This window comes from Eumetopias jubatus, unplaced genomic scaffold (assembly GCF_037043125.1).
Source record: "Eumetopias jubatus isolate StellerSeaLion01/CBP00866 unplaced genomic scaffold, mEumJub1_p1.0 scaffold_6, whole genome shotgun sequence".
NCBI classification, from domain to species: Eukaryota; Metazoa; Chordata; class Mammalia; order Carnivora; family Otariidae; genus Eumetopias; species Eumetopias jubatus.
In genome coordinates this window covers 72,818,633-72,842,319 of record NW_028274812.1, presented here as the reverse complement: position 1 = coordinate 72,842,319, position 23,687 = coordinate 72,818,633, and the positions used below count along the sequence as shown (strand labels likewise).

At 39.7% G+C, this 23,687-nt stretch overlaps 1 non-coding gene across 1 annotated transcript; it reads right to left on the bottom strand.

Moving 5' to 3' along the window:
- Nucleotides 1–2,065: 2,065 nt before the first annotated feature.
- LOC114213112 (U2 spliceosomal RNA) lies at nt 2,066–2,248 on the bottom strand. Its single transcript, XR_003610141.1, has one exon. It is a non-coding gene; the product is annotated as a U2 spliceosomal RNA (small nuclear RNA).
- Between the last annotated feature and the right edge of the window lie 21,439 nt (nt 2,249–23,687).

Below are 23,687 nucleotides of genomic sequence, written 5' to 3'. Positions count from 1 at the left end.
GCCCTCCTGAAGCCTGGGTGAATAAGGGAGACCTTGCAGGGGAATCTGGGACCAGAAAGGAGAACTAGTGGAGAGCTACAGGGAAGGCTGTTCTGTGGCTGGTGGCAGGCCAGGAGTCACTGTTGGTTAGCAGGATTAACAGTTGGGAAAAAGATCTAGATGCAGACCAAGGGAGGCAGAGACTGAGCTGAAACCACACAGCACCTGTGCCTCTGTTTTTCACTACATTTAACCAAATTCACACAAACTTTTATTACTACTATTTAATACTATTTAATGTTTAAATTAATGTGACGCTTGAACTCACACCCTGTTATCAAGAGTCACATGCTCTATCCACTGAACCAGCCAGACACATCTCTTTTGTTTCTTTTAATCTAGAACCAAACTCAATCAAAGCCACTAGCCACATGTGGCTATTCAACTTTAATTAAAACTGAATACAATCTAAAATTCAGTTCCTTAATCACACTAGCTTCCTATCAAGTGCTCAATAGCCACCGGTGGCTAGTGATTACGGTATTGGATAGCATTGATATAGAACATTTCCATCACTACAGAAAGTTCTGTCAGATGTCACTAATCTAGAACAATCCACTTGCATTTTCAATTAACTTCTTATAAAAGTATTTAGGGGCCCCTGAGTGGTGCAGTCGGTTAAGTGACTGACTCTGTTTCCAGTGGGTCATGATCTCAGGGTCCTGGGATTAAGCCCAGAGTCCAGTTCTGTGCTCAGCACAGAGTCTGCTAGAGATAATCTCCCTCTCTCCCTCTGCTCCTCCCCCTGCTTGAGCGTGCACGCTCTCTCTAAAATAAATAAATAAAATCTTAAAAAAAAAAGGTATTTAAAGCCATGTTAATGGATACAATTAGGTAGAATGTAGAAGAGTAGGAAGAGAACATGGACAGGAAGTCTAAGCTTTAAGTCCTGGTAAAGCTCAATTTATAAAGAATAAGTAAAGAAGGAGCAGCCTATAAAGGAAGTTTGAGATGGAATGGCCAGAATGGTAGAAGAAAAAACAAGAGAGTGTGAGGTTTCACAAGAGAGGAGGGTTTTTAAGGAAGTGGAAGGAATCAATTATGTTGAATGAATGTGGTTAAGAGTTTAGACTGGAACAGAAATGGGATCTTAAGCAGGGCAGCTTCATTTACAACGTAAGGGCGAGAGCCAGTCAGGAGGCAGTGACCGGGAAGAGGAGGCAGCGTATCTGGACTGCTCTTTCAAGACCTTTGAGAAAGGACCCAGAAAGATGCGCGGTTGCTTAAGGAAGATTTGAGTTCCAGACAGGGGTTATTGTTTTGCCTCGTTTGGTTTGCTTGTTTTGGTTTTTAAGATGGGAGAAGCAAACTTATATACCTGTGGATAAAATCCAATAGAAAGAAAAAGGTTGAGGATGTAGGAGAGAGAAGAGTTGAACAAAGGAGTAAGGCTTCTAGAAGGTAAGTGTGAAGAGAATGGATGTAAATTGTAGAGAGAGAGGGAATAGGCCAATGGGAAGCAGGAGAAAAATAGAGCAAAACTTCAGAGATAGGCAAAGATACTCTGAAAAAGAAAGGCCATATACAGCAAGAGAGGAGACACAGAGTTGTCAGTCCCTTGAGCCTCCTGGGTCCTGTTGTCCCTCCAGGTCCAATTCCTGTGAGTGCTGACTGGACAATCATTCCATCACTGCATCTCAGATTCCTCGGTTCCCCCCTAATGCTCACCCCTCTCCCATGTATTAAAGTAACAGTCTATTTGGCTAAATTTGAGTTCCTTGATCAAGCACAAAAGGACCCAATTAGAACATACCATTTAAGATTGAACAATTTATATGAATCAATTGCACTACTTTGTCTATTTCTTCATCATAGCTGATAAAATGTGACATAATTGACTAGTTTTTCTTTCCTTGTTTATGCATAATGATTTGTGAAGTGGTTGAAAGGCCAGCAAAAAAAGTGTGAGGAAATAAAAGTCCTAGGTAACTGGGTCACAGAATCTTCCAAGAAAAGAAAGATCATCATATAGTTTCTCAGACTGCTAACTTGTATATCTTCAGTTTTGTTTGTATTTTAAATATATTTATTGTTTTTCAATAAAAGATAATGTATGCTCTTAATGAAAATTCAAGCATCATATAAATATATAAAATAAAAGTAAAAATGTCCTAGAACCTCATTGCCAGGGATGATTACTGTACAAAAATACAATCTTCTGGTTTTTCTCTCTCTACACTTGATCTTAGCCAAAAGGCAGAGAAGCTATGATTTTTATCTCTCCAGATACTAATATTACATTAATATATTTGACAATAATGGTCTCATATCATATACATAAAATTTTACTAATATAACATCCTTTTTCACTTAATATGCATATTTTGTACACCTTTACCTACTTTTCACAATCATCATTAATTATTGTAATGTTACACTCTTACAATAATATACTGTTACACTTCAACTGACTGATAGAATTTCAACATATAAAGCATATAGTTTTTTACTAAAGGAACATCCAAAATGCTTGTCCTATATTCAGAAATTAAAATACATCCAAATGACAAGCCTTGTTCACATTACTGATGTACTTAATCTGATTAAAGATCATGGTAATATATATGACTGCTGGTCATTGGTTGCACACAAGTTCAAGGATCCCTTGAATTCTTTCGAAGTCAGCATTCGGCAATTCAGTCTTCCACAGGCTAAAGTTGAAATGTAATGGTCTAACAGCAGATTTTAGCCTAATCCCAAAGACAAAGCCAAATTTCAGTTTAATATTTATAGCAAAAGGTATAGACTGCAGCCAAAGCTGTACTTACAGGCAAATTTATGATCTTACATATTTTCACTTTGGAAAAATATAAAATGAAAATAAATGACCTAAGCATAACATTCCAATCAGAAATGGAGAACTATGAAATAACATAAGGTAAAATTTAAAAAGGAAAAATGAGGAAAAACAGAAAAAAATTAATTGAAAAATAAGAGAAGAATGTAATTGATTTATATACCCCAAGACTATTTTTCCTTCTAAAGAACCACTAATATAGACAAAAGGCAGGCAGTTTGAGGAAAGAGGGTGAAAACACAATTCAGAAAATTAAGAATGATAACACAAGATTTTTTTAAAAATCTTGTCTATTTTGGGGTGCCCGACTGACTCCGCTGGTGGAGCTTGTGACTCTTGATCTTGGAGTTGTAAGTTCGAGCCCCACGATGGGTATAGAGTTTATTTTTTAATTAAAAATCTTTTTAAAGGGGCGCCTGGGTGGCTCAATCGTTAAGCGTCTGCCTTCGGCTCAGGTCATGATCCCAGGGTCCTGGGATCGAGCCCCACATCGGGCTCCCTGCTCGGCGGGAAGCCTGCTTCTCCCTCTCCCACTCCCGCTGCTTGTGTTCCCCCTCTCTCTGTCTCTGTCCCTGTCAAATAAATAAAAAAAATCTTTTTAAAAAATCATGACTATTTTATGTACTACTTCATAATGCCTGGCCATATGTTTGGAAATACTAATAAAATTGAAAATTTTCTAGAAAAATATGTTATCAAAATTAAGTGAAGTAGAAAACAGAAAAAGTTTAAAAACTATGAGAGAAATTGAAAAAGATGTTAAAGGGCGCCTGGGCGGCTCAGTTGGTTAAGCGACTGCCTTCGGCTCAGGTCATGATCCTGGAGTCCCGGGATCAAGTCCCACATTGGGCTCCCTGCTCAGCGGGGAGTCTGCTTCTCCCTCTGACCCTCTTCCCTCTCGTGTTCTCTATCTCTCATTCTCTCTCTCTCAAATAAATAAATAAAAATCTTAAAAAAAAAAAGAAAAAGATGTTAAAGAATTAACTCCTCAAAGGATTTGGGGCCTAAATAGTTTGAAGAGTGGATTCTTTCCTGAAAAATATAATTACAATGTTATAGGAACTGTTATCTAGAATAGAGAAAGATAGAAAATCTCTTAGTTAATTTTACAAAATCAGCATAAACCTTGATATAAAACCTGACAAAGCACACATACACAAATTCAGACTGATTTTCACTATGAAAGAAATGTAAAAATCCTAAATAAAACAGGTATTTGCAAGTTCAATTCTACAATTAGTTAAAAAATTGGTCGAGTTTATCCCAAAACACCTGATCATCGTATCAATAGGTCAAATGGAGGAAGGTACATATTCATTTAGATAAGAGCTTAAAAGGCATATGATAAAAATAAAACCTACTTTTGAGGTTTTTGAAAAATATTTATTCATTTTATTTTTTATTTTTTTTAAGATTTTATTTATTTATTTGACAGAGAGAGACACAGTGAGAGAGGGAACACAAGCAGGGGGAGTGGGAGAGGGAGAAGCAGGCTTCCTGCGGAGCAGGGAGCCCGATGTTGGGCTTGATCCCAGGACCCTGGGATCATGACCTGAGCCGAAGGCAGATGCTTAACGACTGAGCCATCCAGGTGCCCTATTTATTCATTTTAGAGAGAGACAGAAAGAGTATGTATGAGTGCAAGGGGCAGAGGGAGAGAGAATCTCAAGCAGACTCCCAGCTAAGCATGGAGCCAGAGGTGGGGTTCAATCCCAAGACCCGGAGATCATGACCTGAGCCAAAACCAAAAGTTCGATGCTCAACCAACTGAGCCACCCAGGCACCCCTTGAGTATTTTTTTTTTTTTAAGTAATCTCTAGGGGCACGTGGGTGGCTCAGATGGTTGAAGAGTCTGCCTTCAGCTCAGGTCATGATTTCTGGGTCCTGGAATTGGGCCCTGCATGGGGCCGTGTTGGGCCCCACGTCGGGCTCCTGTCTCAGTGGGGTGTCTGCTTCTCCCTCTCCCCCAGCTCATGCTCTCTCTCTGTATCTCTCTGTCTCAAATGAATAAATAAAATCTTAAAAAAAAATAATCTCTATACCCAACGTAGGGCTCAAACTCACAACCCCAAGATTAATAGTTGCATGCTCTACCAACTGAGCCAGCCAGGTGCCTCTACTTTTGAGTCTTAATTATAGTAAACTAGAAAGTGAATAAAACTTCCTTAAAATAATAAAGAATATTTTCATGAAATACAGGTAATATCACACTTAATACTGAAATACTAGTGTTTCCATTAAAGTAAAGAAATCAAAGGGGATCCTGCCCTTATTACCTTTATTTAACAAGTTCTGGAAATTCTAGCAATTTTTAAAAAAGATTTTATTTATTTATTTGTGAGAGAGTGAAAGAGATAGTGACAGTACCAGCAGGGAGGAGAGGGAGAAACAGGCTCCCTGCTTAGCAGGAAGCTTGACATGGGCTGGATCCCAGGAGCTGGGATCATGACCTGAGCTGAAGGCACACACCCAACTGACTGAGCCACCCAGGTGCCCCTGGAAATTCTAGCAATTAAAGTGAGATGTGAAACAAATAAGAAGCATAACCATAGAAAAGAGAATATATATATATATATATATATATTATTTACATATGATAAGATTGTGTACATTTATAACTGAAAAATCAATACAGCAGGCAGATAAGAAAGCAATTACCAACTCTATTAGATTTCCTATATGCCAGCAAACCTGTTAATAAAAATATGGTGGGGAAGACTTTGAATTCATAATAATGATGATTTTACACATTTGTGTGTGCGCATATCCACACACATATACATACACAACATATTTAAATGCTTAGTCACCTTTAAAAGGATTATGAAGATCAGGGGCACCTGGGTGGCTCAGGTGGTTAAGTGTCCAACTTTTGATTTCGGCTCAGGTCATGATCTCAGGATCGTGAGATCGAGCCCCATGTCAGGCTCGGTGCTGAGTGTAGAGCCTGCTTAAGACTCTCTCTCTCCCTCTTCCTCTGTCCCTCTCCCCACCCCCCTCTCCCTCTCTAAGAAAAAAAAAAGATCATGAAGATCATATATCAGGAAAATTATAAAATTATATTCAGTGATTATAAAAATAAGACTTGGGGGTGCCTGGGTGGCTCAGTCGTTAAGCATCTGCCTTCAGGTCAGGTCATGATTCCGGGTCCGGGGATTGAGCTCCGCATTGGGCTCCCTGCTCAGTGGGAAGCCTGCTTCTCCCTCTCCCACTACCCCCTGCTTGTGTTCCCTCTCTCTCTGTGTCTCTCCCTATCAAATAAATAAATAAAATCTTTCAAAATAAATAAATAAATAAAAATAAGACTTGTATAAATGGAGAGAAAAACAGATATAAGAGATATATACCCTAAATGAGATTGACTGAATGTTGCAGAAATTGTCAATAGTTCCTAAATAGATTTGGAACAATAAGCCTCTGGAAATGAAGTTACCAATATATGTCAAGGATTTTAAAATGATAATATTCCTTGATCTAGTAATAATTTTGCTTCTAGGGCTTTATCCTAAGAAAATAATCATAGGCCTTGAAAAGATTTAAGTACGATGTGATGCATATATAATAGTGTAATGTATTTTACATAGAAAACAGAAAACGTGTGGGGCACCTGGCTGGCTCAGTTGGTAATCTGACTCTTGGTCTTGGGGTCATGAGTTTGGTCCCATGTTTGTTGTAGAGATTACTTTAAAAAAAAAAAATAGAAGGGGAGCCTGGTTGGCTCAGTTGGTTAAGCGACTGCCTTCGGCTCAGGTCATGATCCCGGGGTTCTGGGATCGAGTCCCACATCGGGCTCCCTGCTCAGCAGAGAGTCTGCTTCTCCCTCTGACCCTCTTCCCTCTCGTGCTCTCTATCCCTCATTCTCTCTCTCTCAAATAAATAAATAAAATCTTTAAAAATAAATAAATAAAATAAAATAAATAGAAAATGTGTTTTTAATTCAGTGCAACATTATTTGTTGAGCACTTTCTATATGCCAGATTCTGTGGTCAACAATAGAGGTAAAGATAAATAAAACAGGCATTGTCCCTTCCCACATAAGACCAAAAAGTCAGTTAAGCAGTTATACAACCTGGTGATGAATTCAACGCTAGGGGAAAGGATGATGCTGGAGTCCTTAGGAAGAGTGACTTACCTGAACATAGGGGTCAGAGAAGGCTTCCCAAGGAGGTGATGTCTGTACTGAATCCTCCAGGCTGAGGAGGTGTTATCTAAGTGAAGAGATAGAGAAAGAATGTTTCAGACTGAAGGAAAACATAGGCAAGTGCTGGGGTAAGAAACATGCCTTCAAGAAATGGAGAAAAGGTCATTGCAGTTAGAATGTAAAGTGCTTAGATAGGCAGAAGGTAGGTCTGGGGAAGGAAAATTAATTGCAAGATGTGATTGTGGAGAGATAATCTACAACCAGATTTTGAAGGCCTTTACCATCTGGAATTGAGGCTTTCACACTTTTTTGACCATAATTCAAGGAAAAAGATATAGTTCATAATGCCACCAATTTACAAATTTCATAGATATGTATATATGAACCATACTTCATGACAATATTATTACTATGTGCAAAGCACTCCTATATTTTCTATTTCATGTTCAATTTTACTTTTAAAAAATGCTGTCTGCCTCCTAAAAGCCTCCTCTGAGCCTTTGTGTGAATTAGAAATAAGCATCCTCTCTGAGCAGTTGCAACTTAGAGACTCCAGGCCTGGCCTTGGAGAGTGAAAAGGGCAGTGGAAAGTGTCTTCATCCAAAGAAGATGCCCCTTCCTCATGGTGGATGAAGTTCCACAGACTTGCCCCTAACATTTGTAAAGCTTAGGGCAAGAATACAAACAGAGGCCCACATCTTAAAGTTGTAGATCAATCTAATTGACTATTAAATAATTGTGTTCTATTCCTCTAACTTGACACATATAATTCCGTAATGACCTAAAAGACCAAGTTCAAATTCAAAATTCTTGGACTCAGAGTTTGGTGTTGGCATATGACTTCAAGCCTGGTCTCCTATTTCTACTTCCAAGTCATCCTCTACCAAAAAGGGCCTTGTTCATATGCATGTGGACATCTTGACCCACCTGTCTTAGTTCTATTCACCATTCCCTTTCCCCCAGCAAACAATTAGAAAGTGGATTCAGAACTGTTTGGATAGGGAATTCTATGGTCCTGGGTATCTGAACCCAATGGGGTTTTTGTATGAAAGTGGCATTGCCTGAGGACCCCAAGAGCAAGGTCCTCTAAAGCCTTGCTACTCAAAATGTGGTCTATGGACCAGCAGCATGAGCATCACATGAAAGCTTACAAAAATGAAGAATCTCAAAGGGGTACCTGGCTGGCTCAGTGGGTACAGCATATGACCCTTGATCTTGGGTTGTGAGTTCAAGCCCCATGTTGGGTGTAGAGATTACTTTAAAAAGTAAAACCTTTAGGGGCACCTGGGTGGCTCAGTTAGTTAAGCGCCCAAATCTAGGTTTCAGCTCAGGTCATGATCTTGTGGTCATGGGATCGAGCCCCGCGTTGGGCTCTGTGCTCAGTGTGGAGTCTGCTTCAGATTCTCTCTCTCTTTCCCTCCCGCGCTCTCTCTCTGTCTGTTTCTCTCTCTCAAGTAAATAAATAAATGAAATCTTTTTAAAAAATCTTTAAAAAAATGCAGAATCTTGGGCCTCATCCCAAATCAACCAAATTGGAATCTTCAGTTTAACAAGACCTCTAGCTGATTTGCATGCACTTTAAAGTTAAGACCACTATCAAGCAAGGAGGCCAGGCCAGGGGCCTCTCCTTGGTCTAAGGTCAGTATTGTACCACACGTCAGGGTGCATAGCAGGTCAGGCAGAGTGCAAGCTGGATTTCAGATCCCTTTCTCCTCCTTGAGCATCCTTGTGTAGAGTGCAACTGTAGGGTAAGGTTTTGGCAAGTTTCAGAAAGGCTTTATTTATTTATTTATTTATTAACGATTTTATTTATTTATTTGACAGAGAGAGACAGAGAGAGAGAAGGAACACAAGCAGGGGGAGTGGGAGAGGGAGAAGCAGGCTTCCCGCTGAGCAGGGAGCCCGATGTGGGGCTTGATCCCAGGACCCTGGGATCATGACCTGAGCCGAAGGCAGACACTTAATGACTGAGACACCCAGGCACCCCTATTTATTTGTTTTTATTAAATATTTTATTTATTTACTTGGCAGGGAGAGACACAGCAAGAGAGGGAACACAAGCAGGGGGGGTGGGAGAGGGAGAAGCAGGCTTCCTGCTGAGCAAGGAGCCTGATGCGGGGCTCGATTCCAGGACTCTGGGATCATGACCTGAGCCGAAAGCAGACGCTTAATGACTGAGCCACCCAGGCACCCATCAGAAAGGCTTTAAACAAGAAAATGACTTAATAAATTTACAATTTGGTTCAGTCTAGCTGTAGGATGGATTGGTGAGCAACAACCTGAGCTGGCTACATAATTTCCTGAGTCTAGTACAAAATGAATATGTAGAGCTTCTTGTTGAAAAAAACAGGAAAAATGTGGTGTTAAAGGTACTAAAATATAAAGCTTTTTCATTCTTCCACAGTCTTTCTCTTCACTTGTCATAATGTTTTCTATTTGTTATCTAACATTCTAAATAGAGAAAAATTAAAAATTTAAATTATTAGCATAAATTTTACCATTCATCTTTATATTGTGCAAAGTCAGCTCTAGATGCAAATATAAGAACAGTTAACTCATATGAAGAATCATTGAAATTATACAATTTGTATTTCATAACTGGTACATGCTTATGTATTTTGTTCTTTCAGAACAGTGGAAACACTGTATAAATCAGCTCAACTTTTTTCTTTCACTTTTTGATAGGTGCATATTCTACCAATACTCTATCTTTGGAATACTGTTGAGTAAGGAGAGTCTGGAAGGAAAAGTAAGTATGGGTTTGCCCTTTCCCTTTCCTTATATTCCATTTTCAGCATAAGTTTTGAGTTAACACAGGGAAGTAACATGAATTTTAAAAAAGGGTATCATAATGAACTCTTGGGACTTCATCAAGATAAAAAGCTTTTGCACAGCAAAGGAAACAGTCAACAAAACCAAAAGACAACTGGCAGAATGGGAGAAGATATTTGCAAATGACACTACAGATAAAGGGCTAGTATCCAAAATCTATAAAGAACTTACCAAACTCAACACCCAGAGAACAAATAATCCAATCAAGAAATGGGCAGAAGACATGAACAGACATTTTTCCAAAGAAGACATCCAAATGGCCAACAGGCACATGAAAAAGTGCTCCACATCCCTAAGCATCAGGGAAATACAAATCCAAACCACAATGAGATAACACCTCACACCAGTCAGAATGGCTAAAATTAACAAGTCAGGGAATGACAGATGTTGGTGAGGATGTGGAGAAAGGGGAACCCTCTTAAACTGTTGGTGGGAATGCAAGCTGGTGCAGCCACTCTGGAAAACAGTATGGAGGTTCCTCAAAAAGTTGGAAATAGAGCCACCATACGACCCAGCAATTGCACTACTGGGTATTTACCCCAGAGATACAAATGTAGTGATCCGAAGGGGCACGTGCACCCCAATGTTTATAGCAGCAATATCCACAATAGTCAAACTATGGAAAGAGCCTAGATGTCCATCAACAGATGAATGGATAAACAAGATGTAGTGTATATCTACAATGGAATATTATGCAGCCATCAAAAATGAAATCTTGCCATTTGCAACAACATGGATGGAACTAGAGGGTATTATGCTTAGTGAAATAAGTCAATCAGAGAAAGACAATTATCATATGATCTCACTGATATGTGGAATTTGAGAAACAAGACAGAGGATCATAGGGGAAGGTAGGGGAAAATGAAACAAGACGAAACCAGAGAGGGAGACAAACCATAAGAGACTCTTAATCTCGGGAAATAAACTGAGGGTTGCTGGAGTGGAGGGGGGTGGGAAGGATGGGGTGGCTGGGTGGATGGACATTGGGGAGGGTATGTGCTATGGTGAATGCTGTGAATCACAGACCTGTACCCCTGAAACAAATAATACAGTATATGTTAATTTAAAAAATAAATAAAAATAAAAAGTAAAAATAATAATAAAATAAAAACAAAAAAGGGTATCATAGGGGTACTTGGTCATTGATGTTTCTTAGAATGCCATTGCCTTCTTTCTGCCTTCAAAACAAGTTCTGATTCCCCAGTGGAAACCACGGCTTTCTTTTGCTGACCCAGACTTAACACTCTTGCCTTGTACTCATTTGAGCCTTACTGAACTTGCACACATGGTGGGTCTGCTGGAATTCTGTGCTCATGTGGCATTGTGGCCACTATATAGAAATAGAATGGCAAGAAATGACAGACATGCATATTGCCTTTATCTCCTCCACTCACACATATGCTCTATTGGACTCCTGTTGGACTTCACTTAAAAAAATATAAGTTCAAAGATAAAAGTATTAAGTATTTCAAGATGGAAACCTCAGAACATAAAACCAAGTGAGGGGCTCTTTTGAGTGAGGGCCCTGCATGATTGCACAAGTCGTCTGCCCTTGACACTGGCCCTGAGAGCAATAAAGAGGGTGGTGTAATAATTGAGAAGAGAGAGAATAGTGGTTGATACTAAAGGAGTACCCTTAAAATTGGGGGAAAGCAGGTAGTTTCAAGAAATATTTGGACTGCCAGACCAGTAGCATGTGTAGATTGCTTGGTTGTAGAGGGATAAAGGAGAGAGGAGTTAGGAATGAGTCCCAGGAATGGCTTTGGCGATGGGAAGAATGGAAATGTCATTTTCTGGGAATGTTAGAGAAAGAACTGGAATGGAGGGAAGGGAAGAAGGTTAAAAGTGTTCCATTTGAGGTACACGTATCACATGGTAGTGATGTTTATAGACAGTAGAATATTCAGATCTCTCTCTCTGGAAAGAGATATGAACTAGAGCTATTGATTTGGAAATCCTCCACATACAGATTGTAACTAAAGCCAAGGAAATAAGAGATTGCTTAGGAAGAGTGTGCAAAGTAAGAAAAGGACACATCCTAGTCTCTTAAAAAACACCAACATTTACATGGAAGAAATATCTTCAAAAGAATCTGAGAAGGAGCAGTCACAAAACGTGGAGAAACGATAGGAGAGAATAGCTTTACAGACACCAAATGTAAAGAGCATTTCAGGAAGGAGAAGTAGTCAACATGGTCAGATGCTGCTGAGAGATCAAGCAAGGAGGAAACTCAAGGTTCCACTGGCTTTAGTGACAAGTTCATCTGGGGACCTTGGCAAAAGGAAATTCAGTGGAATAGTGAGGACGAAGGTGAGAATACAAAGGGCTGAAGTGTGAGTGGGAGATTGGTATAATAAAGACAACTGGAGATGACTACTTTAAGAAATGTGGCTATAAAACAGGAACAAGAGATAACCTGTCAGAAAGGAATGTGAAGGCCAGGGATATTTTAATTTCTATGTAAAAAATACTGGATACTTTGGGGCGCCTGGGTGGCTCAGTTGGTTAAGCATCTGACTCTTGATTCTGGCTCAGGTCATGATCTTGGGGTCTTGAGATCTAGCCCTGCATCGGGCTCTGTGCTCAACGAATAGTCTGCTGGAGATCCTCTCTCTCTCCCTCTGTACCCTGCCCCCCACCCCCATCAAATAAATAAATAAATCTTTAAAAAAGAGAGAGAAAGAGATACTGGATACTTAAAGTTGGGAGGAGCCAGAAGAGAGAGAGAAGTTGAAGATAGAGGAGAAAAAGGGGATTATTTTTATATCTAGTTTCCAAAGAGGGCAGGTAAGCTCCACAAACAGGCCAGGAATCACTGCTCTGTTTACCGTTTTGAGCCTACAACAGTATATTTGTTTCCGAGGGCTGATCAAACAAAGCACCACAAGCTGGGTTGCTCAAAACAATAGAAATTTATTGTCTGACAGCTCTGGAGGCTAGAACTGCGAAATCAAGTGAAATCAAGGTGTTGGCAGGGTTATGCTCCCTCTGGAACCTTTCTTGCCTCTTCCTAGCTTCTGGTAGCACGCAGACAATCTTTGGCTTTCCTTGGCTTGCAGTTGCAGAATTCTAATGTCTGCCTTCATTGCAATATGACATTCCCTCTGTGTCTCTGCTTTCATATGACCATCTTATGAGCACACCAGTCGTATTGGATCGGGGTGGGGGGTGCAGCCCACCTAAACTAATTACATCTGCAATGACCCTATTTCCAAATGAGGTTACATTCTGAGGTACTGGGGTTTGGGACTTCAACAGGTCTCTTTTTTTTTTTTGCAGGGGGAAGATGGATATAACTTATAACAAACATAGGGAGTCTTGATTCAGTATTTGTTGAATGAATGAATGTGATTTGTAGAACGGAGGAGGAACTTGCCTTAGACAGGGGAGGACGCCATTCCATTGCAGTGAGAGGGAAGGAAAAACTGTGGCTACGTATAATGACTGGCATCAGGAAATTGTGTCAGCTGTAGTCTTAAAGTTCTCCATGAAGAGGGAAGGGAGTTGAAACCTCTGCTGAGGTGAGGGGAAAGTTGAGGTAGGGGGAGAGAGGAATTAAGAGGTATGGCGCAGAAACGAAGTCTGAAATGGGGAAGAAAACTAACAGGGGAAAGGAGGACTCCTTTGAAGCACTGAGGGGCTGGTTGAGGGTAGAGACCATGAATTTTATAGTGGCATAAATCTGCCCTGCTGTGTGACTTCTGTAGCAAGGCAAAGGGCTGGTGCAGATAGTTGGGGTTTCGCCGGATAGTAGCCAAGGAAAGACCATAGGGGTAAGGGAATTGGGAACACTGGCACAAGAAGACCACTGGTGAGTCTTGGAATTAGGGTAGATAGGAAGGGAAGTTAAACACAAGTATGGTATATTTGATATACAGTACTTCCACCTTATCCACAGTTTCACTTTCTGTGGGTTCAGTTACAATGCCTACATCATTTGCTTCACTTCATCTCATCATGTAGGTGTTTTATCATCTCACGTCATCATGAGAAGGGTGAGTATGGTACAATAAGGTATCTTAAAGAGAGAACATGTTCGCATAACTTTTAATACAGTATTGTTATAATTGTTCTATTTTATTATGTTATTATTGTTTTTATTTTTTTAAAAGATTTTATTTTTAAGTAATCTCTACAGCCAGTGTGGGGCTCCAACTCACAACCCCAAGATGAAGAGTTGCATGCTCTACCGACTGAGCCAGCCAGGCGCCCCTTAGTTACTGTTGTTAATCTCTTACTGCACCTAGTTCGTAAATTGAACTTTATCATAGGTATGTACGTATAGGAAAAGCCATAACACATATAGGGTTTTGTACTATCCATGGTTTTGGGCATCCACTGGGGGTCTTGGAAAGTATCCCTGCAGATACAGGGGGACTACTGTATAACGCAGAGGTTCTTAACTACTTGAACCATGGACTACTTGCCACTCTGGTGAAGCCTATGGACCACTTTTCAAAAAATATTTTTAAGCATATAAAACAAAATATGTAGGATTATATATAAAACCCTTTACATTAGGGGCGCCTGGGTGGCTCAGTCATTAAGCGTCTGCCTTTGGCTCAAGTCATGATCCCAGGGTCCTGGGATCGAGCCCAGCATTGGGCTCCTTGCTCAGCGGGGAGCCTGCTTCTCCCTCTCCCACTCCCGCTGCTTGTGTTCCTTCTCTCACTGTGTCTCTCTGTCAAATAAATAAATAAAATCTTAAAAAAACAAAACAAACCCTTTACATTAAAATATAGTTATAGGGGACCTGGGTGGGTCTGTCAATTACATGTCTAACTTCAGCTCAGGTCATGACCTCGGGGTCCTGAGATCAAGCCCCACGGGCTCCCCGCTCAGCAGGGAGTTTGTTTCTTTCTCTCCCTCTGCCCTCCCCACCCCGGGGCTCATGTACACGCTCTCTTGCTCTCTTTCAAATAAATAAATGAAATCTTTACTTAAAAAGCTTTAAAATATAGTTATAAAAATCTTTGAACAAACTAAACAAATGCTACAGCAATGTATGTGTGCCATGACCTGAATGTTTGTGTTCCCCCAGAACCCACATGTCATAATCCTAACACCAACATGATGGTGTTAGGAGGTTGAGATTTTGGGAGATGATTAGGTCATGAGGGTGGAGCCCCCATGAGTGGGATGACTGCTCTTCTAAAAGAGACCTCAAAGAGCTCCCTCACTCCCACCCACTATATGAGGATACAATGAGAAGCTGTGACCTGGAAGAGAGCTCTCACCCAACCATGCTGGCACCCTGATCTTGGACTTTCAGCCTCTATAACTGTGAGAAATAAATTTCTGTTGTTAATAAGCTACCGAATATGTGGTATTTTGTTATAGCAGCCTGAATGGACTAAGATAATGTGCTTCTTTGCATTAAACAACAAGATCTAGTGTCAGGTTTAAAAAGAACCATAATTTCTAGGTAGAAATAAGCATACGTGAAATTCTTAAGTACTAGTATGTGAAAGTAACTGTAATGCAATGTATATAAAAATAGCTGTGTTTTCTATGGTGATAAAGCCATAGATATCATTAGTAATTCAGTGGTATATTGCCTACCTTTATTATTGAAGGAAAAGCTACATTTCAGTTAATGCTTAATGAAAATAAAGATACAGATTTTTCCCTGCCCAAGTTTGTAGATCCCTTGAATTCCATCATGGCTCCTTGAAGGCCAGTGGATCCCAGGTATGAATGCTGGGTGTGGAGGGGAGAAAACAGAAGAAGTCAAAGAACTGAGAAGCCAAATTGTTTGGACATTGATGTGTGGACATTGGAAACAGATGGTACAGAATAGCACAGCACACCTGGTACTGAACTCTTCAAAATTAGTAAAAGGCAGTAACTAGACAGTTGGAAAATAATTGCCTTAATGCAGGGCAAAGGGTGGCAAGTCAGGTGGAATGAACATGAAAAAATCAGGGGAGAGGGGCGCCTGGGTGACACACTTGGTTGAGCATCCCATTTGGTTTGGGCTCAGGTCGTGATCTCAGGGTCCTGGGATACAGGCCCGCCTTGGGCTCCATGCTCAGTGCAGAGTCTGCTTGGGACTCTTTCTCCCTCTCCCTCTGTCCCAAGGCCCCCCAAAATAAATAAAATCTTTTTTTTTAAGTCAGGGGTTGCACATAAAGATGAAGGAATAATTGTCAAGAAGTGGCAGTAGGATGCAAGGAAGATATTGACCTTAACTTTCTCACCTAAGGGAAATAGCTTAAGAAGCCTGCAAAGAGAGGCACCTAGCTGGCTCAGGTGGTAGAGCATTTGGCCTTTGATCTTGGGGTCCTGAGTTTGAGCCCCATATTGGGTGGGCAGAATCCTTAAAAAAAAAAAGGAGGATGCAAAGGGAAGTGGTGTGCTCAAGGATGGAGTAGATCTTACCTAAGGCAAGGAGCTGGAAGGATCATACATGGTTAAGGATGTTAGGTAGTTTCTTACCCCTGTAGACTGGGCAGTGGAAAAGATTGGGAGAGGGTACCAGCTGGGTTGCAGTATGGACTAGAATGGCAAATGAATGTGAGAAGATAGATTACCAGAAGCATTTTAATTCAAATAAATACAATCTTTAAAATAAAATAAAATTTATATCTGCATACAGAAATAAAACATTTTTTTACAGTGGTTATTTTTTTTTTCTAAGGATTTTATTTATTTATTTGACAGAGAGAGACACAGCAAGAGAGGGAACACAAGCAGGGGGAGTGGAAGAGTCAGAAGCAGGCTTCTCTCGGAGCAGGGAGCCCAATGCGGGGCTTGATCCCAGGACTCTGGGATCATGACCTGAACTGAAGGCAGCTGCTCAACCACTGAGCCACGCAGGCGCCCCTACAGTGGTTATCTTTAACTTGTAGAATTATGAGTTACTTTAATTTTACTTTTAATATCTTCCTTCTTTTTACATTTTTATAAGATATCTTTTCATAATTTTTTATACTTTTTTACAAGATTTTATTTACTTATTTGACAGAGAGAGACACAGCAAGAGAGGGAACACAAGCAGGAGGAGTGGGAGAGGAAGAAGCAGGCTTCCCACTGAGCAGGGAGCCCGATGTGGGGTTCGATCCCAGGACCCTGGGATCATGACTGGAGCTAAAGGCAGATGCCCAACTGACTGAGCCACCCAGGTGCCCCCAGATATAAATATTGATAAAATTTGAATTATATTGTCTATGGTTTGTTATCCTTAATTTTTTTTTACTTAATATTTATTTATTTATTTATTTCTATTTATTTATTTGACAGAGAGAGGGAGAGAGCACAAGCAGGGGGAGGAGCAGCAGGCAGAGAGAGAGGGAGAAGCAGGCTCCCAGCTGAGCAGGGAGCCCAATGTGGGGCTCGATCCTGGGACTCCAGGATCATGACCTGAGCTGAAGGCAGACACGCAACGACTGAGCCACCCAGGTGCCCTTTTCATAAGTTTTTAATAGTTAAAAAAGAAAAAAGAAAATAAGCCTTTAGGAAATTAGATACATTTAAACATGCCAGAACCCATGCCTAAAGCTGAAAACATATATTTTACTTACTCTGGAAGTTTGTGTTCTGCAGATTGTTCTTTATGAGAATTAAAAATTGATAAATAATTTAAATTCCTAGTAAATGGCAAACAAAATTGCATAGGAGACAGTTTCTTATATTTGGATTTCACTGGATCTAAGTTTAGAGGTTGTATTTATTCTATATTAAGAAGAATGTTCAAAGAAATTTGGGGTACTATAATATGAATCATCTATGAACCATAAAACTAGAATAAACATTAATATGGTATTGAGCATATTTTACTTTCTGAGATATGTGTGAGATATGGCTCTTTATTAAGGTAGACAACAATAATAGGGGCAGGACTGATATCACTAGTTGATAGAAGAGTTTGAAGTGTCTGTAACAAACACACCTCTCCAAGATGCAGCTGAAGCTGAAGTAATAAATCTCATGCTATTCTATTCATGTTAATAATTAGTTTTCTAGAGTTTTGTTAGATTCATTCAAGGAACTCTTTCTGGGGAGACTGATCAGACATCTTGCAGATGTGTGACTTTATTGCAATGAATGGGAAGTGCCAATATCTTAGGATAAATATATCACATTTTATGGAAAAAAATATTTAAACATATTTCCTGTGGAAAGTGGATCTTAAAGTATCTGTATATTGTTGACATGCCCCCAGAACATCCAATCAATTACTTATTCTAAGGTTGCTTCTCTTTTTCTTAATGCTAGCAGCCATTAATGATCATTGCTTAGATACATTGATTTGTTAGACGTTTGCAAAATGGTGGCATTCTAATTATGTTAATCTTTTTCAGGTATTAGCTAGGATACATCAATAAAGAGAAACTTACCTTCTATTTGATTATCCGTTACTACAGTTGGTGTTGGAAAGTCCCTTTATTTGCCAGTTCTGAAAGTGATGAGTTGGTGCACCAGCATCCTCTAACAGCATCAAAGTCAGTTTTGTTTTGTTTTGTTTAGGTATCATTATGAATTCACAGATTTGAACATGTTTTATGTATGTCAAACTATTGTAGTTCTTATCCTTGGTAATAGTCTAAATTTACCTCTTTGTATGGTAGGAGATGCTCCACGTTGGCTACTGAGTTCTTTTAACACAATCCTAGCAGTCTTTGGCAGCTTTCTTGCTCTCTGCTCTAGCAAGGTGCACCAGATTCATCTTGTACATTTCTTGTTTCAGATCTGTAATCAGTCATTTCTTCATTAAGTCCTGTTTCCTTTTAATGGTAAATGATAGAGACCACGATCCAGGCCCTAGGGGGTACGGTTCAAAGGTTTTGATGCGTATGAATCACACTTCAGGTTTCTGTGTTTCTTTTGCAGTGGTTCCCATTTTACTCAGAGTAAAATCCTTTCAGCGACCCATAAGGCTCTACATGATTTGCATGGTCTATTTCTTCTCTTTCTTTACCACGCATGTTTTGGTCTTTGGGCTGCTGCCATGGGAATGCCCTTTTCCCAGATATGTGCATAGCTCAATCCCTCATCCCCTGTATGTCTTTGCTTAACCTCATGGAATTCTATCCTGTCAGCTATATTTAAAATCATACTACTTATGTCCCCAAACCCACTCCCAATGTACCGTGTTCTATTTTTTTCATATCATATCTCATTTTCTCATATACTTTATAAGTATTTATTATGTAGTATTCCTCCCCTCCTCCTAAAATATAAGCTCCACAAGGGCAGGGATTTTGGTTGTTTGGTTTACTGCTATATCTTTAGTGCTTAGGACAGACGGTAGCTGCACATGGTAGCTATTCACTACCTATTTACTCAATGAACAAATGAATAAATTTTAGCATATTTCTGAATTATGACACACCTAACCTATTGGGTTCAATCTCAAAGGAAGAGATCAAATTTAAAGCAAACAGCATCCATCAAGAAACTGAGCTATATCCAGGTATGTAGAATGTAGAGACAAGTCCATGAATTTCAAAACTAACCTGACATTTCTGGCTTTGAGCAATGTTTGTGTATTCACTTTTTTTTTTTTAAGAGAGAGAGAAAGAGAGAGAGGTGGGGGAAGGGGCAGAGAGAGAGGGAGAGAGAGATTCCTAAGCAGGCTCCATGCTAGCCTGACAAAAGGCTTGGTCTCACAACCCTGAGATCATGACCTGAGCCGGAGTCAAAAGTTAGATGCTTAACTGACTGAGCCACCCAGGCTCCCCAGTGCATTCATTTTTGAAAAAGAAATGCAATATAAGCTGAGAGTCTCCATCAGTGATAAAACTAAAAGGTGAGAATTGAGATGTACCCCAAAGAATACACCTTACTATTGCCCCAGAGAAGTTTAATATGCTTAATGTCCATGTTCCTTCTAATGTAATTAAATTATCAACTATTAACAACATTTTTGTATAAAAGTAGTTGATTAAAGTTACTTGGGGGCATCTGGCTGGCTCAGTTGGTAGAGTGTGTGACTCTTGATCTCAGGACTGTAAGTTCGAGCCCCATGGTTGAATACAGAGTTTACCTAAAATAAATAAATAAATAAATAAATAGGTAGGTAGGTAGGTAGATAGATAAATAAATAAAACCTTAAAAAAAAAAAAAACACGTGGATTTCAGGCTACTATTGACATAGCAGGGTTAAGCCTAATCTGAGATTCAGATTTGTCTGGACTCATGAGGCTGAGCCTTCCCGGTTCTTAGGATGAATTGCAGCGTAGGTGTCTGCCAGGAAGAGATCAGAGATGGGGCAGAGGAAGACAGGAGAGTACTAAACCCAAGCCTGACTATAGGGACCAGGTCTCAGTGCTATGGAAAAAATCTATGATACGTTTTTATTTTTTATTTTATTAAGTAGACTCTACTCCCAATGTGGGGCTTAAATTCATGACCCCAAGGAGATCGAGAGTTGCATGCTCTACAGACTGAGCCAGCCAGGTGCCCTTCATGGAAAAATGTCTATGACAAAACGCTGACAGTAGGAACTGCAGAGATTTCTACTTTATTAGGCATAGCACCAAAGGGAAGGATATGAGAAGATAACACCCCTCTGGACTATGATAGTGTCAGCAAGAAAGGAGACTTTGAAGTTTTGTGGGAGGCACTGGATGTGTGGGGGTACCCAACGGAGGGGCCACAGTAATAGGCAGAATATCAGGAAGGGCATCAGGAGGCCTCTTTGTGAATACATGTGAGATACTCTAATGGGGACCCCAGAACCTCTATGAGGGAATTTTGTAGGGGCTAGAGGTTCTGTGTCAACAGAAGGGCAGTGAGCTAGTAAAATTTAATGTGATTTTACCCATTCCCACAGATTAGTGAATTTTGAGGAAATTTACATTTCCACTGGAAAAAAAACTGGGGCACTATACTTAGTGGATTGAACACTGGACTGAGAAAGGGATAGAGGATGTCGATGGTCATTTTGGTCATTAACTAGCTGTGTTACCTTGGGCAAGTGAAGAATCTGAACTTAGACTTGAAAGGGTCTTTGAAGTTGACTAGAGCCAGCCTCCTTCCTCCAACTCACACTGACAGGAAGACTAGGATTTGGAGGCTGTACATTCTCATATTAGGAACTTCATTTTTAGGTTCAGTTGTGGTTTGCCTCTTTTCATTTATTTTATTTATTTCATTAATCTCCTTTGTGCCTTTTAGAGAAACATTTAACTACTCCTTTGGGGGAGGTAGTTAGTGGGGGTAGGAACACCATCTTTGGACTTAGACTGCCAGATTTTAAATTCCAATTCCTCCACTTCCTATGTGACCTATGTGACCTTCACTAAGTTTCAACTTAGTTCACTAACTTTCAACTTCCTCATCTGTAAAATGGGCATAATAGTACCTACCACATGGGATTATTAATATACTATTATCCCACCTGATATACTTTCAAATATGTAAAAATAGCCATCATATTTTCCCTTGACTTTCATTTCTTTAGGTTAAATATTTCTAAATCCTTAAAATATTGTCCAGAATGAATTGTTTACAGAGCCTTTGTCTTCTTTCTTTGGATACCTCCTAGTCTGTCAGTGTTTTTCTTAAATGTAGCACCCAAACTAAAAAACAGCATTTTTATGTGCAAAATACAAAAATTGATTAAATCATTCCCTCCAGTGATCTAGACCTTAACCAGCCTATATTTTAAATATCTCAATTTTAGTTTATCACATATAAAATATATGAATACCAAATTATGCCTACTTTACCTTCCAGGGTTTCTATAAGAGAAACCAAGATGATATATGTCAAAGTACTGTGAAAAACAAAAAGAAGTGAAAGTGTCATTATTTTATATTGTTTTTCATTAAATAGGGAACAAAATTATGATAGGTATGACCTATCAGTTACAAAAAATAAGTTTTAGGGGCACCTGGGTGGCTCAGTCGTTAAGCGTCTGCCTTCAGCTCAGGTCGTGATCCCAGGGTCCTGGGATTGAGCCTCACATCGGGCTCCCTGCTCTGCGGGGAAGCCTGCTTCTCCCTCTCCTACTCCCCCTGCTTGTGTTCCCTCTCTTGCTATGTCTCTCTCTGTCAAATAAATAAATAAAATCTTAAAAAAAAATAAGTTTTAAAACTTACTGCAATCCTAATGTTCATATAGAAAAAGGAAATTTTATTTTTTGGGGGGGTATTTTTTATTTTTTAATTTTAATTTTTTAATTTAAATTCAATTAATTAACATATATTATTAGTTTCAGAGGTAGAGGTCAGTGATTCATCAGTCTTATAATACCCAGTGCTCACTACATCACGTGACTTCCTTAATGCACGTCACACAGTTACCCTGTCCCCCACCCACCTCCCTTCCAGCAACCCTCAGTTTGTTTTCTATGATTAAGAGTCTTCCACTGGGGAGGGTATATGCTATGGTGAGCGCTGTGAATTGTGTTAAGACTGATGAATCACAGACCTCTACCTCTGAAACAAATAATACATTATATGTTAAAAAAAAAAAAGAAGAAGATAGTAGAAAGGGAAACATAAAGGGGGGGAATCGGAGGGGGAGACGAACCATGACTGACTATGGACTCTGAAAAACAAACTGAAGGTTCTAAAGGGGAGGGGGTGGGGGGATAGGTTAACTTGGTAGTGGGTATTAAAGAGGGCATGTACTGCATGGAGCACTGGGTGTTATACGCAAACAATGAATCATGGAACACTACATCAAAAACTAATGATACAATGTATGCTGATTAACATAACATAATAAAATTAAATAAAAAAAAAAGTCTCCTATGGTTTGTCTCCCTCTCTGAATTCATCTTATTTTTTCCTCTTTCCCAGTGATCCTCTGTTTTGTTTCTTAAATTACACATATCACTGAGATCATATACTTCTTTCTCTGATTGACTTATTTCGCTTAGCATAATACCCTCTAGTTCTATCCATGTTATTGCAAATGGCAAGATTTCATTTTTTGATGGCTGAGTAGTATTCCATTATATACGTGTGTGTGTGTGTGTGTGTGTGTGTGTGTGTGTGTACTACACACAATATCTTCTTTATCCATTTATCTGTTGATGGACATCTAGGCTCTTTCCATAATTTGGCTATTGTGGACATTGCTGCTATAAACACTGGGGTGCAGGTGCCCCTTCGGATCACTACCTTTGTATCTTGCAATTGCTGGGTCATACGGTAGTTCCACTTTTAACTTTCTGAGGAACCTCCATATTGTTTTCCAGAGTAGCTGCACCAGCTTGCATTGCCACCAACAGTGTAGGAGGGTTCCCCTCATTCTGACTGGTGTGAGGTGGTATTTCATTGTGGTTTTCATTTGTATTTCCCTGATGCCGAGTGATGTGGAGCATTTTTTCATGTGTATGTCTTCATTGGAGAAATGTCTCTTCATGTCTTCTGCCTTTTCCTTGATTGGATTATTTATTCTTTGGGTGTTGAGTTTGGTAAGTTCTTTATAGATTTTGGATACTAGCCCTTTATCCGATATGTCATTTGCAAATATCTTTTTCCATTCTGTCAGTTGTCTCTTGGTTTTGTCGACTGTTTCCTTTGCTGTGCAAAAAGCTTTTTATCTGATGAAGTCCCAATAGTTCATCTTTGCCTTTATTTCCCTTGCTTTGGAGACGTGTCTAGTGAGAAGTTGCTGTGGCCAAGGTCACAGAGGTTGCTGCCTGTGTTCTCCCCTAGGATTTTGATGGATGCCTGTCTCACATTTAGGTCTTTCATCCATTTTGAGTCTATTTTTGTGTATGGTGTAAGGAAATGGTCCAGTTTCATTCTTCCATGTGGCTGTCCAATTTTCCTGATACCATTTGTTGAAGAGAATGTCTTTTTTCCATTGGATATTCTTTCCTGCTTTGTTGAAGATTAATTGACCATAGCGTTGAGGGTCCATTTCTGGGTACTCTATTCTGTTCCATTGATCTGTGTGTCTGTTTTTGTGCCAGTA